We start from the raw sequence: 13,217 nt of genomic DNA, 5'->3' as shown, positions 1-13,217 counted from the left end.
CCTTGTCCTTACTCAGCCTAGTCAGCCCTGGTGTAACGTCAACAACACTCACTATGATATTGTAGAAGGATTAGAGTGAGCAGTGTGACCTTTTGAACTTGCCTTAGCTTGCTGGGTGCCCCCAGGGGCTCAGCTGTGGCAAACCTGGGCCATCACTGACACCCACACACACATACATACACATGCTGGGCCTCGGGCAGATCACTGTACTTACTGGGCCCCAGTTTCCCATCTAACCGTCGTCACTTATTTGGTCCCAGAGCACCCATTCCGGATCAGTCTGCATCGCTGGGCCATGCCCAGGGATCACACTGGGCTTGTCCTCACAGTGCTCTTTGCCCCGTTCAGCACTAGGTGAGTATCAGGAAAAGTGATACCAGCGTGGCTGATACTTTAAGAGCAATGCACAGAGCTTCAGCCTGTTAGATAATATGGATAGACTGGTAGGGAGGAGAGAGAAGGCAAACATACTCTGGCTTTCGGAAGGGGTGATCAGGAGAGGAATAGTTGGGCAGCCTTGCCCCCCACCCACCCTTTCAGCACCTCCTTTTTTCCTGGTGGCCAGACTGGTTACACAGTTTCAGAGCCCAGTGCAAAATGAAAATGCACAGCCTCTGTTCAACATTTATTACAAATTTCAAGAAAGTAAGAGCAGAGCATGATCAAGCATGGGGCCTTTCAGAGAGCAGGGCCAAGTGGACTATGCCCATGAAGTTGACCTGCCAGTGGCTCATATAATTCCTCAGCGAAGCCTTCCCCTTGAACCACACTCCCCGGGAGTTAACTCACAGATTAGGTCCCCTGATTTGGAGGTGGGGAGAGAAAAGGGAGTAGGGAGAGGTCAGGGCTGTAGTCCCCTCACTGCTTCTAACTCCAACACCCAGATGCTCTCACCTCCCATCTCCAGCCACCCTTAAACCAGCAACCCAGCTTTCCTGTTTGTCCTCTGGTCTGATAGACAGGCCTGATTCTGAGCCCCTCAGGGCTAGCTGGAACAGGCTAGCCTGCAACACTGCTCTCTGGATTCATGATTGCTCAGCTCAGCTACATTTCTTTGCTGTCCCTCTGGGCAGCTAAGGAAACTGACTTCCCAGCAGCCCCTGTCGGCAGGGCCCAAAGTCCATCCTGGAGCCAGGCTGTCACCTGACCAGGAAGGAAGCTGCCAGCCTGTCCCCAGGGAGGAACGAGCCATAACCAAGCTTAGGGCTGTAGCCCCTGAGGTCATCCAGCTTTTCTCCATGTTATTGTTTGTTATTGTTGTTGTTCTCTGACTGTGCCCCATGGCTTGCAGGATCTTAGCTCCCCAACCAGGGATCAAACCCAGACCCTCAACAATAAAAGTTTGGACTCCTAATCACTGTACCGACAGGGAATTCTCTGTTCCCTCTGTTTTTGGAAAACTCAGGACCACCCCAGGTAGCCCTCACACCAATCCAACATTCCCTGATCCTCCGACCCTCGGGAGACCTGCCTTTCATAGGATCCAGCTTTGTCCTCTGCTAGGTCTGGCCCATGGACTTTATTCAGACTGGGCAGCCAGGTCAAGGTGTGGCTGAGCCACCCTCATTTTACAGGGAACACCAGGAAGGGTCTGTAAATCAAGCAGCCGGTGGTGGGAGCACCTGTGGCTTCCCTCTGTTCTTAGACCAATTGGAGGGTGGAGCAGTTCCCCAAAGTTGATGATTTTGAGAGATTAACAGTCCTATTCCATGGATAAGAAAGCCTAAAGAGAGGTGGAGTGAGTTGCCAAAAGACACACGGCTCCCTCTGGGCAGAGGTGAAATTTGAAACTGCTTTGTGTTCCTCTGTGTGTGTGTGCACGCGCGCGCATTTATTGTGGGGCCACAGCTGGGCCTCTAAGAACTTCCAGAAATGTTCTGCTTAACTTCAGATGCACCTGTATGCATCTTTTCTGGGGAAAGGGTCCACAGCTTTAGCAGACTCTCTAAACTTTGATCCTTTTCAGTGGGAGAAGATAGAAAGAGGCTCCTTGTGTCTGATGCCCTCCACCTCTTCCCTCCCTAACCTAGGAGTTAGGGGACCCTGCAGGTCTCATCCCCACCATAGGCACTCCTGTGCCCCTACCTTGTGGCTCCTGGCATCTATGGCAGCGTTGTCAATGTTTCCAACAACCTCCCTGCTGAGTTCTTCTTTGATCCTCCCAGCATCTCTTAGAATCAGGCCCAAAGCCTAATTCCACCCATTTTGCCTGCTGGGTTGAGAGGTCCAAGGTGTTAGTGGCGTGTGTGGAAAGAAAATGGAGTCTTGTGGGCTCCCTCCCAGCTTCAAGTTGCTGCCAGCTCCTGGGAGGTTGAGGGAGGAAAGGGAAGGGAGAGAGGAGGGGGAGATTGAGAGAAAGAAGAGGTTGCTGTAGCCACTGCCCAGTCTCCACTGTGGAATGAACTCTGATTCCTCACATTCTTTCAGCCACTATCTCCTGAGCACCAGCTCTGTGCTCCAGGCCTCCAGATTGACCTGTTATTATTATTCTATGATCAGATTGTCACTCTGAGCTGTCCACAATATAGACAAGTGGGTTTCAATCTTTTTCTTTTAGCAGTTTTTATTTTTCCTCTCGAACAAAAGCCCCCCGAGTTTTACCTGACAAATAAAATTCAGTGCTTTTACATATGAATTTATTTTTGTCAATCAAAATGTATAACCTTTACTTACCACAAAATAAATCAGCAGGAACAATGCCGACATTTTGATGGACTAAAAATTTGAAACCTTGAATTACAGGTGATGGTTATGGTTTTAACTGAGAGCCAGCATTCAATTTATTTCTGCGGCAGTTTCTTTTAGTCAGTAATTAGAAAAGACTGCACTTCACAGACGTGCAGAGGCAAATGGTAAGTTTTAACATCTTGGTAGAAGTGTCAGGAGAAGCTTTATTCTGAGGTCTGCACAGAAATAAGTTATGCAGGACTTCTCTGGAAATCCGGTGGTTAACGTTCCATGCTTCCACTGCAGAGGGCATAGGTTTGATCCCTGGTTGGGGAAGTTCTGCATGCTGCAGAGAAAAAGAAAAAAGTTGTGCATGATGTGAAGAAAGAAGAAGTTCTGCATGCTGCGGCCAAAAAGGAAAAAAAAAAAGTTATCCAACCAGCCCAGCCTAATGGCTTGTTTTTGGTTTGTCTGCTTTGGTTTTCTGCCTATGGTGATTTTATTATTGCTACAATGGCTTGTTAAAAGTTAGGGACTTCCTGGGCTTCCCTGATAGCTCAGCGGTAAAGAATCTGCTTGCCAGTGCAGGAGACATGGGTTCAATCCCTGATCTGGGAAGATTCCCACATGCTGCAAATTAACCAGGCCCGTGAGCCACAACTACTGAGCCTGTTGTCTAGAGCTCAGGAGCCACAACTACTGAAGCCCACATGCCCCAAAACCTGTGCTGTACAATAGGAGAAGTCATGGCAATGAGAAGCTCATGCACTGCGACTAGACAGTAGCCCCCACTTGCCACAACTAGAGAAAAAACCCGAGCAGCAATGAAGACCCAGCACAACCAAAAATAAAGAAATAAAGATTGAAGGCAGGAGGAGAAGAGAACGACAGAGGATGAGATGGTTGGATGGCATCACCAACCCAATGGACATGAGTCTGAGCAAGCTCCAGGAGATGGTGAGGTCTGGCATGCTGCAGTCCATGCGGTCACAAAGGGTTGGACACGATTGAGTGAACAACAAAAACATTAAAAGGAACATGTCACTTAAAAAAATTAAGTTAGGAACTTCCCTGGCAGTCCACTGGTTAAGACCCCGTGCTTCCACTGCAGGGGCATGAGTTCAATCCCAGGTCCAGGAACTAAAATCCCACATGCCACATGGTATGGGCAAAAAGTCTTAAAAAAGGAAAAGTTAGCCTAGTCTGTTTCTCATCTCAGTCCTGCCACTAACTTGCTGGATGTCTTTGGATAAGACACTTGCCCTCTCCGGGTGCCAGATTCCCCATCGGAACATCTGATTTCACCTCGAAAAGGAGTGTGCAGAGTCGTACTGGAGTGGGTTGGGGCGTGTGGGGTGATGCATGGAGCATATACGGAAGCTTCATTACTCATCCTCACCGCCCATGCCCATCCAGTGCTGAGCCTAAAGAAGGGGCCACAAAACCACTGAACTGCCCAAGTTCAAAGGCAGAGGCGAGCTGCCATGGAGACATGCTTTGTTTCCTAACTCTGTGACTGCATCTGACAAGCAGAAAGCCAGCCAGATGGACACTGACCTAGGCGGAGAGAACCAGGATTTCCTGACCCCAAGATCCACAGGGCTCACTGCTCTCCAAGGAGAGCCGTCAGTTCTCAGCTCTCACCCCCAAATCAGGGGCATGACCAGCCTGGCCTGCCAGCTGATAAGGCTTCCTGTAGGGAGCTGCTGGGTGGGGCCTCCAGGTGTTTGCAGACACCCACTCCACCAGTCCTAGGCAGGGAGGCTGGCCCTGTGCCCAAGGGCAGGGCTAGGAGGGAAGTGCCCATGTTCAGGGCCTTCTGGAAGCTGGGGGAGGGGTCAAGATGTGTGGGCAGAGCTCCCTGCCCGTGATCAGAAGGAAACATCTGGATGTGGATTCTCAGCAACACCCTCCACCCCCCAGCATCCACACAAAAAGAAAGAAAGTGAAGTCGCTCAGTTGTGTCCGACTCCTTGCGACCCATGGACTGTAGCCTGCCAGACTCCTCCGTCCATGGGATTTTCCAGGCAAGAATACTGGAGTGAGTTGCCATTTCCTTTTTCAGGGGATCCTCCTGACCCAGGGATCGAACCTGGGTCTCCCACACTGCAGGCAGAGTCTTTACCATCTGAGCCACCAGGGAAGCCCACCATCCACACAGGGGCCTACACAAACGCACCAAGACACAAAGATAGGATGACAGACTCACATGCACACCAGTTCACACTGGCACACCCAAATACATGGATACACCCAAACACAAACCCAGATACACACTGACAATGCTGGGCACCATAGACACCCAGGTATACTAAGATAGCCTGATGTCTAAACACATGGAAACACACACAGATACAGGAATGTACCAAATTACACAGACATGCTGACACACACACACACATAGACACACAAATGCTCACACTCCCAGACGCATACTCATGCAGACCTCCACTGTACAGAAACAACACACACAGATACCCACTGGCCCATAAATCAGAGGGAGGTATACAGAAGGCCTTGTTACATAAACAGTTAGAAGCAGCAACATCGATGCCCAAAACCCAACACAGATTCAGGCAAGAGGAAGAGAAAGGAACCAATACTTGGTGGGGGTCCATTCTGCACCAGCAGCATGAAAGGAGTTATATCTGTAGGATCTTTTTAAAATCCTTCCGACAATCTGTGAAGTTGGCAGTGTTATCCCTGCTTTTTACAGATGCGAAATGTAGGATAGATGTGCTTATAAAAGGCCCAAACAATGCAGAAATAAATAGGATAAAATGTGAAAATGCCTCTTCACACACATTCCCCACCCACTCCATACCACTGTTCATGTTAGTGGGCAGTATGCATATATTTTTCTATGCATTTACATACAAGCATTTAAAAATACTACAAATTTAGGGGGCTTCCCAGGTGGTCTAGTGGTAAAGACTGTGCTTACAATGCAGGGGGCATGGCTTCAATCGTTAGTTGGGGAACTAGGATCCCACCTGCCTTGTGGCAAAAAAAAAGAGAGAGAGATCACAAACTGGAAAGTCTAAAAAATAATAAAAATACAAGTTTGAACATTTTCCAGGAAACCAACTCAGAATGGTTAAGAAATGTGACCAAAGTCATAGAGCCAGTTAGCAGAATCAGGGTTTGGATTTAGCTCTGGCTCACTCCAAAATACTGTTTCTGCTGCCTCAGCCCACAGAAAACCACAGAGACACAGATTCACAAAGGGGAGGCCCAGGGCAGGGGGAGGGGTGGCACCTCGGGGCTGGCCCAATAGGCTTTCTGTCTGATTGCTCTGGGTCCCTTGGGTGGTTCCTCTGGCTAAAGGCGTTGTCCCTGTAAATTCCTGTTAAGGGGCAGATATATTCCTGGGACGGGAACCTTTGAATCACTGACCCCAGGTGAGAACCAGGCAGGTGGCTGAGTGATGCAGGCGCGGCTCCAACTCTAGCTTCCCTGTCTCCTAAGCGCTCAATCTCTTCTCCACATGCCCCAAAGGGACCTTTTCTAAGGCTGAGTCTGGACCTTGTCCCTCTCGCTGCTTGACTCCCTTCCTGTTGACTCCAGTATAAATCCCAGACTCCTGGACACAGAGAGTCCTTCGCTCTCTGGCCTCACCTGCCTCTCCCCATTTTTCCTTTTGGTAAAGCACTTCAGGAGCAGTTCAAATGCACCTTTTGTTGAGCCTTCCCTGACTCTTCTGTGCAGAATGCCCTCTGTTTCACCCCCCACCCTGCCCCACAGTGTGCTCACAGACACCCACCATGACTTACAATCATCACCATCAAGGCATCTCCGCTGATGGACTGACCATCTTCCAGGGCCTGCCCTATGTGTGTTATATAATTATTGTGGTTGTTTAGTCACTAAGTCATGTCCGATTCTTTCGCAACCCCATGGACTGTAGCCCGCCAGGTTCTTCTGTCCATGGGATTCTCCAGGCAAGAATACCGGAGTGGGTTACCATTTCCTTCTCCAGGGGATCTTCCTGACCCAGGGATTGAACCCATGTCTCCTGCATTGCAGGTAGATTCTTTACCGCTGAGCCACCAGGGAAGCCCCAATTATATAATTGCCTCCCTTAATCTTTACAACAGCCCTAAAGAAATAAAAAGACTTGTCCCCATTTTGCAGATGGTTAAATAGAGACACAAAGAATTTAAGTCCTTTCTTTAAGGTCTGATTTTCTCAAAAGTCAGTCCCTGGCCATATCACGTACCACCACATTATTGCAAACATGTTTCCCTTGCCCTCCCAGCTAGACTAGAAGCCCTGGAGAACAAGGACTCGGCTCCTTCATCTCTGAATCTCTGGTGCCGGCATTGGACAGAGGTGAGGGGCTCAGTGAATGGTTGTTGAATGAGCACCCCATCTATCCCCCCGAGTGACAGAATAAAAGAGGAGAGGAGAGGAGACATATGGGGGACTCGGGTACCCTGGGAGTGTCCCTGCTGGATGGGATTCCCCAGGAGGTCACTGAAAGCAAGAGTTCCCTCAGATCAGGATGTGGGTGCCCCTAGAGCCTGGGGATATCTGTGTAGACCCTGCTGCCGGAGTAGGTGTCCTCTGGCTCCTCCGTGTGTCCCTCCCATCAGGAAGCTCTCAGCCTATCTGTTATTAAATATTTACTGTTTCCCACTCTGCTCGGCTTGGTGCCAGGTGCTGGAGGAGGGGAGAGACAGAGAGCAGGAGACAGGGACCACCTACTACGTGCCATGGAATCCTCCCAACAGCCCTGCAGTTGGATCCTCAGCCCTGTTTTTGCAGCCAGAGAGGGGAAGAAACTGGTTCCAAGTCACAAAGCCGGTAAGCCAAGATCCAGTCAGGTGTGTGCTCCTCCACTCCCCTGCATCTTACCGCCCACCCCAGAGCCAGGGAGGATGTGGGCTGACTGAGAGGAGACTCAAGGAGGCCATTTTTGAGGTGGGGCTGTGGCTGGAATACAGCCTGCCCAGGCGGATATTTGACAACAACAGCTTGCATTTGTCCGGCACTTTCCCTTCCATTAGCTCATCCAGCCCTCCCCAACATCCCCTCGGGTGCCTATTAGTATCTCCATGTGACAGATGAGGGATGGAGGCTCCATGAGGTCAAGTGACTTTCCCAAGGTTGCACAAAGACTGCAGGGCAAAGCAGGAGTAAACTCTCAGACTCTAATCCTTCTCCTGCATTTCCCTGCTGCCTTCACGTCTGCCTCCTCCCAGCAGTCCTCCATGCTGCCCCAAGAGAGCTCCCTAAACCCAACCATGGGGAATTCCCTGGCCTTCTAGTGGTTAGGCCTCAGCTCTTTCACTGCCAAGCGCCTGGATTCAATCCCTGGTCAGAAAACTAAGATCCTACAAGCCGTCTGACACAGCCAAAAGTAAAATTAATTAATTAATTAATGCAATTAAATGTTTAAAGTAAATAAATAAACCCAACCTTGAGCCTCTACCTCTAAGAGCCCGGCCAGTCTCTGCTCTCTCATACCTCACATGGCCACGCCTTTGCCTACGGTTAGTGCCTCAGTTCTCCCCGATTCATTCACCTTTCAAGCTCCTACTCAGTCTACAAGTGCCAATTCAAATGCCCCTTCTCTCGAAAGATTTCCTAGACTGGCTTTCTCCATACAAACCTCTAATAGAACAATTATCTTATTATATTAAATTGCTTGTCTCCATCCTCAGACTGTGAGCTCCTTAAGGGCAAAGACAATGATTTTTCAAGTCTGTCTTCCCTGCACATAGCTTTGCATTCTTAGTAAGAACTTGTTGAAATAATGGATGACATTCTGAAGGTTGGGCCCAGTGGAAGATGATGAGGCCTTAAAAGAAAAGGCAAGGGGGTAGGGGTATGGGGGGAACTTCCCTGGTGGTCTAATGGTTAGGACTTCGCCTTCCAGTGCAGACAGTGTGGGTTCAATCCCTGGTCAGGGAGCTAAGATCTCACATGAGGCCAAAAAAACCAAAGCATAAAAAAAAATTCAAGATATAGGGATGTCAAGAAAAGAAGCTAGTATTTGGGGTGGGGAGAAGGGCTGGGGTTTTTCTTTTGGACATTTTGAGTCTGCAGTATCACTAGGCCATCCAGCTGTATGTGCCCAGCAGGGAGGAGCTGGGAGTGAGGTGGGGAGGAAAACTTACCAGGAAGAAAAGATACTAACGGCAACTGCCAGGAACTGACTACTGACTATATGTCAGACCCAGTGCTGAAGGCTTCACGTGCATTATCCCATGCTTCATGTATATTATCCCATATAGCTCAGACGGTAAAGAATCTGCCTGCAAGGCAAGAGACTCAGGTTTAGTCCCTGGGTCGGGAAGACCCTCTGGAGAAGGGAATGGCAATCCACTCCAGTATTCTTTCCTGGAGAATCCCATAGACAGAGGAGCCTGGTGGGCTACAGTCCAAGGGGTTGCAAAGAGTCAGACAGGATTGAGCGACTAACACTACTACTACTATCCCATTTGATCCCCAGGAGATAGGTAATATCAACCCATTTGATGGAGGAGGAAGTTGAGGCTCAGAGAAGTAATTTACCCAAAGTTATATAGCTAGTAAAAGGCAGAGGCAGGATTTGAAACCATGTCCATTCGATGCCAAAGTCCAGACACTCAATCACTCCTCCATATGGTAGACTATGGAAGTTTATAGAACACATACCTTTAAGGGGCACAGTCGGAAGTTGAGATCAGAGAGGGAACCATTCAAGAGATAGAAGGAAAACCAGCAGGGTGGTATCTGAACCCAAGAAAAGAGCTCCAAGAAGGGCCAGGTCGGCAGTTCTTACCGTCCCTGAGAGATCAGGGTGGGGTGAGGGATTTAGCAACTAAGTTAAGGCAACCTTCCAGAGAGCTGCTTCCACGTGCTGCTTCGGGGAGTCCGTAATAGGACCTGCTGAGTGGGAGGTGAGAAAATGGAGGCGGTTGGCTAGAAAGAGAAGGAGAGAAGGGGAAGGAAGAGAGCACCCTGTGGGTATGTGAGCCTAGGAGGGCGGAGCAAACAGGTTTGGGCTGGCCCGGAAATATTGGGGAAGGGATGCTCGGCTGGTGGGAGGAGGGGGTGAGCATCTGAGCATTTTAGGTTGAGTCAGCGACAGCGACTAGACTCAAGGACACTCTCACTCTCTTCCTTGACAGCCCCTCCTCCTCCAACCCATCCCCCTCTCTCAGGCCAGGCTACGTTAGCCTCATTCATCCTCCCGTCTCCCTCCCCCACCGCTCCCCTGAGGTTGTTCAGGACCAGCCACCCCCACGTCCAGTCTGCTGTCTCACCGCCTGGCCCTGCCTGGTGAGGCAGGCGGGGAGGAGTGTCCAGGCAGGAAAGGGCTGAGTCACTCGGCCACGCATCTGGTCTCAGATCTCATCTCGATACCCAGATGAAAGGGGCAGGAAGGAAGAGGGCTCCGCCCCCTACAAGTTCTCCTGGCCCGTCCTCACTTTGCCAGGTTGGGAGAGGAGTCCCTTTGTCACGTTAGCAACCACCATTTGCTAGGCTGCTTCACCCCCTCCGGCTGGGGTCCTTTGTTGCTCTGCTCACCTTGAAAAAGTAGGGTCTGGCCTGCAAAGTAGGGTCTGTCACCTTCATTTCACCAGTGAGGAAATTCAGAGAAACACAGGGGCTTGGGCAAGGTCACACAGATTGGAAGGCTGCCCACTGGCGTCCTCATTCGGTGTTCTGGGGAACACAGGATGGGGTGGTGTTTGGAGACAGTGGACCAAGGTGTGAGGGGGCTCAGACATACCAGTGGGTGATGCCTGCAGAAGCTGGGTGGAGGGAGGCACTGGGCTCATGCTCCTGCCAAAACAGCCTCTTCCCCAAGTCCCAGTGGAGGACAGACCCTCCCTCCTCTCCTTGCTCCACCCTTGCTGTTGTTGGCGCAGCTCTGAGCCACCCCCTACCTCGATCCTCAGCATCTCCCATCCTCTCTGCACTTTGCCACGCTGAGAGGAATAGCAGGGGCCTTGGCAGGCCATGTCCTGCCATCCTGCACTCTGCCAGGGCACAGTGTTCCCATTGTCTTGAGCAGCAAGAGGTGTCCAGGTCCTGGCAAGGGGTGGGGGATCATGTCAGGCCTCTCCCGTCTTCACGGGCTACTCAGCAGCTTTTTCTGGGGCCCAGACTGTTTGTCCATACAACATCCAGAGTGCCATTGGGCAAGTCACAGACGAGCAAGCAAATCAGCATTCTCCCATAGACCTGGACCATCCCAGATATTAACTTTTGATTGATTCAATTGCATTTAATGTGGTTAGAGTCACGGCTGTGCCACTTGCTGTATGACCTTGGGCAGATGTCTAGACTTCTCTTTCTTCCTCTTTAAAACAGGAATAGCAATGGTAACAACTCCCTACCAGAGTGGTTGTCAGAGTTGATTTAGATAATCCCTAAAGCAGGTACCACGTAGTGTTTAAAAGGGGAAAAAAAAATACACTTAGCATTATTGGGGGATATCTGATTACAGACTGAATTCAGGCTCAAAGAGAATCTGAGAAATGCAGAAAAGCCCTATGTTGTAAATCAAACTCACCTGTAATTCCACCCAGACGCACCTTCTTGTGATGATTTTCTTACCCAGAGTGGAGTTGCCCTCCCTCACCCTCCAAGAGAATGACTCCTGTGCTTCCAGGCTGGGCAGGTAGTGTTGGGGGTGGATATGGTCTGCATTTTCTGCATCCTCTCTGGGTCTCAGCTTCCCTGCTTGGAAAGGAAAGGGTTGAAGTAATCAGGGAAGATAAATAGATTTAATTTCCTATACAAACTGCTGCCTCAAATGGCTCTGGGTTCAGAGTGCCGTGATCAGTTAATCATGTCTGCCATGCATGCAGTGGTGGCAGAATGGAGCAGTGGTGTATATATGTACCCTGTGTAGCCACTGTGAAGAGTCTAAGAAATCCCTAAGAACCCCTTCAGTTTTTAATACTCTAAAAACCTTTCCCCCTTTCCATTCTATTAATACTCCCAGTTTTAGATCCTGGCTTCCTCTGGGAAATGGGGAGGGAATCCTTGCTTCTTCTCCCACTTCACGCCTGTCTTCAGCAAGCTTCTGGGGTCTAGTATCCAAAATAGCTCCTACTTAACATTCTCCAAGTTGTACCTTCTCTGCAGAGGCCAACTTAAGGCTCTCGCCAAGTCAGGCTCCAAATGGGGGAGCTGGAGAGGGAGGAGGATTTGGGTGTTTCCCTCACTAAAAAGGAAACACGCAAACTGCAAGTCTGCTAGTAGCCATTCCTCACCAGCCCAAGCTCGGACATTTGAATATTAAATAGCTCCATGCAAATGAATACAAATGAGCACCTCTTCTCTCCTTGCCCAGGCAATTCTTTGGACTATAGGGCTTTCGGTCCAACTTGAGTGGATGCGTCTAGGGTCCAGATAGCCCTCCTGGCAGGTGAGAAAGGACAGGGCCTAAAGGACTCCACTGAAAGATTTACCGGCTTCTGTTCTGGCATGAGGGCTCTGTGAGGGGGATCTGAGCTTAGTGAGCAAACAGAGACTCAAAGAGAGCTGGCAACTCTCAAGGGGCAGGGGTGACCTCAATCAAGGGGGAGGCCCTCTGTAAAAGAGGGAGGACTCATTGGATAGGGGGCTGCTGAGGGGGGAGGACTAAATCTCAAGAATCTGAGGCGTGGTCCCACTGCCCATCCCTTCTCCCTCTCCCAGTCCTGGAGGCCTGCCAAGGGCTATAACGTGAGGGGTAAGTGAGTTGGTCCCTGAGATCCCTGGCTTGAGCCATCCCAGGGTTCCAAATTGCCTTTCTGGACCCCAGAGGTGGGAGGAAACTCCCAGGAAATGAGAAAACCTGGAGAGACTCTAAAGGCCTCAGTGACCCCAGGCCAGACTACCCTCTCACTGGCTCTCAGCCCTGACTCCTGAGCCCCTAAGACCTCACAGTTTGCTGCTGAGGACTGTTTGGTATTGCCTGCCTGAGCCCCCACCCCCCACACTGGGCCCCACCCCCATCACTGAGACTATCCTCTCAATGATTCCATATCTCCCTAATGGAACCTTTCACCCTGAGACCAATGTTGCATCCCCAGTCTGATACACCCATTTCAGCATGTCCTTGTCTTTGTCATGGCCCAAGGCACAGGCCATGAGACAGAGGATCCAGAGGCAAAGCGATCAATAATAGCCTGGAAGGAGAGCCCAGCTAAGGGCCTTCTTGGTCAGGTTCCATGATGGCTCTGGGCCCGCTCTGCCAGTGGGACGGATGTTGAGATGACGCTGCAGGCAGAGAGGCAGCCCCCACCCCCCCACCCCCAGCTTGCCAAGATTCAAGCCAGGGGCCAGAACACAAGAGCAGGCATCGGTCCCACCCTGATCCCCTGAACAAGCGCTGCACTGTGCACATCCTTCCCATCCCCTCCACCCCTCCCCTCAGGCCAGGCCAGGGTTGGTCAGGGCCACACATGAAGGCCGGAAACAGGACACCCAGGCAGCAAGGGAGCAAGGGAGAAAGGCTGTGAGCTGCAGGGTCAGGGACACAGAGTCAGACCTGTAGGCAGAGAGGCTGTGGCTCACACTCCCAAGTCGGGAGTGGTGGGGTGGCCACGGGGTGTTCCAGGCAT

The 13,217-nt window shown here is 50.7% G+C and overlaps 1 long non-coding RNA gene across 2 annotated transcripts in view; it reads right to left on the bottom strand.

Annotated features, from left to right (window-relative positions):
• Window positions 1-2,878: 2,878 nt before the first annotated feature.
• Window positions 2,879-13,217, bottom strand: part of LOC129538253 (uncharacterized) — a 31,162-nt gene continuing 20,823 nt past the window's right edge. Inside the window, exons 2-4 of one of the 2 annotated variants that reach the window (XR_016039323.1) lie at window positions 11,177-11,343; window positions 8,790-8,927; window positions 2,879-3,013 (exon numbers count right to left, since the gene is read on the bottom strand). This is a non-coding gene — a long non-coding RNA (uncharacterized LOC129538253). Of the gene's footprint in view, window positions 3,014-8,789; window positions 8,928-9,436; window positions 9,806-11,176; window positions 11,344-13,217 lie in introns of those variants that run through there. The other variant, XR_008682189.2, reaches the window with a different exon arrangement.

The sequence above is a fragment of the Moschus berezovskii genome, chromosome 2, assembly GCF_049115385.1.
Source record: "Moschus berezovskii isolate FMDL1 chromosome 2, NW_MosBer_1.0, whole genome shotgun sequence".
Taxonomy (NCBI): Eukaryota; Metazoa; Chordata; class Mammalia; order Artiodactyla; family Moschidae; genus Moschus; species Moschus berezovskii.
Note: the sequence above shows the minus strand (reverse complement) of the source record. Positions and strands in the feature narration are given on the sequence as shown.